The sequence below is a fragment of the Echinops telfairi genome, unplaced genomic scaffold (genome assembly GCF_000313985.2).
Source record: "Echinops telfairi isolate 266 unplaced genomic scaffold, ASM31398v2 ScPeMD7_7469;HRSCAF=8507_1, whole genome shotgun sequence".
Taxonomy (NCBI): Eukaryota; Metazoa; Chordata; class Mammalia; order Afrosoricida; family Tenrecidae; genus Echinops; species Echinops telfairi.
In genome coordinates this window covers 113990426-113992102 of record NW_022111373.1, presented here as the reverse complement: position 1 = coordinate 113992102, position 1677 = coordinate 113990426, and the positions used below count along the sequence as shown (strand labels likewise).

The 1677-nt window shown below is 35.4% G+C and overlaps 1 protein-coding gene and 1 pseudogene across 1 annotated transcript in view; both read left to right on the top strand.

The window, feature by feature from the left end:
- The window catches only part of WDR70 (WD repeat domain 70), a 325699-nt gene that overhangs the window by 35479 nt on the left and 288543 nt on the right, over positions 1-1677 (top strand). The window lies entirely within an intron of this gene.
- Positions 620-829, top strand: LOC115873801 (annotated as a pseudogene).

The window sequence follows — 1677 nt, the reverse complement described above, 5'->3', positions numbered from 1 at the left end:
TGCTGTATCTTGGATGGCTACTCCCAAACTTTTAAGATGCCAGGCATTATGTGGTTTCCTGAACTGGAAGGTAGAACAGCGCCTTTTAAAACAGTGTTATGAAACAAAACAAAACAAAACAAAACAAAACAAAAACAGTGTTATGTCGTTTGACTGGATTGACCCAGGAGGACACGATTCTAATCCTTTAATTAAAACAACAGCAAACGCCATCCAGCTCCTTGAGATGTTTGGTCATGTGTACTATAGCATCTAGAGCCCATTTCCTCTTTTGTGTAGTAATTCTAAAATTATATATAACATAATATTTGCCAATTCATCCTTTTCCCTATGTTCAACTAGTTGTTGTTAGGTTCCATTGAGCCAGTTTTGATTCATGGAGATCCTATGTACAATAGAGCAACACAAATAATAATTCATAAATTATCAAGGGTTTGTGAGGGAAAGGGGATTGGGGAGGGAGGGGAAAAATGAGGAGCTGATACCAAGGGTTCAAGTAGAAAGCTTGAGAATGATAATGGCAACACATGTACAAATGTGCTTGACATGATGGATGTATGGATTGTGATAAGAGTTGTATGAGCCCCCAATAACATGATTTAAAAAAAAATAAAAAAGGATCGCTTCTCGGCCTTTTGGCTAAGATCAAGTGTAGTATCTGTTCTTAACAGTTTAATATCTGATACGTCCTCTATCCGAGGACAATATATTAAATGGATTTTTGGAAAAAAAATAAATAAAAAAGAACAGCACACTGCCACGTCATTGTTATATGTAAGTCCCTGGTGGCGGCCACTGTGTCGGTCCATGTCACTGAGGGCCTGCCTCCTCGTCACTGCTCCTCCACTTTACCAGCCAATGCCCTTCTCCAGCTTAGAATGCAGCTCAGTGAGATCATTAACATTAGTCAAGTTCTGAAATTTTATCCATATTTTCCATCACCATAAACAGAAATTCACTACTACTTAGAGAATGATTTCCCCTTTCCCTCTTCTCCCCATCCCTGGTAACCATGTATAATTATTTGCCTCATGGTCATTAATATGGTTCTCTTAAAATTCTTACTAATTGTAGACACTCTTCATTTTTTCTTATTTTATTTTCTGACACTCCTCATTTTTTAATAAAGTCCTTTGATGAACAACATTATTTCATTTTTATTAGGTCCTAATTACTTAGTGTTTTGTTGCTTGTGTGTTTGGTATTATATCTCATAGCTGTTAACAGTGGTCTTGTAGACATACTGTGTTTTTGCTTTAAGAGTGCTGTGGTATTAAGATTTTGCATGTAGGCCCTTGATAATGTGAGGAATGAATCCTACTTAATTCTTCTGTATTTGGAAGTTCCGTTTTCTCAGTATCATTTATTGAGATTCCTCTTTTCCCATTTAATGGGCTGTACCCTTGTCAAAAAAATTAGTTGATAATAGATGCATTGGTTTATTTCTGAACTTTCAATTTTATTTCATTGGTTTTTATATCATTATACCAGTATCAGCCTGTTTTGATGACTGTAGTTTTGTATTATTCTTTTAAGTCAGGAAGTGTGTCTTTTTTTTTCTTTCCATTTTTTCAAGATTGTTTTGTCTATTTTTTTAGTCTATTTGACGTACTACCCTTTTCCATATAAATCTGAATATTCCGTTTTTCACCTGTGCATTTGAGAATTGGCCTTTTC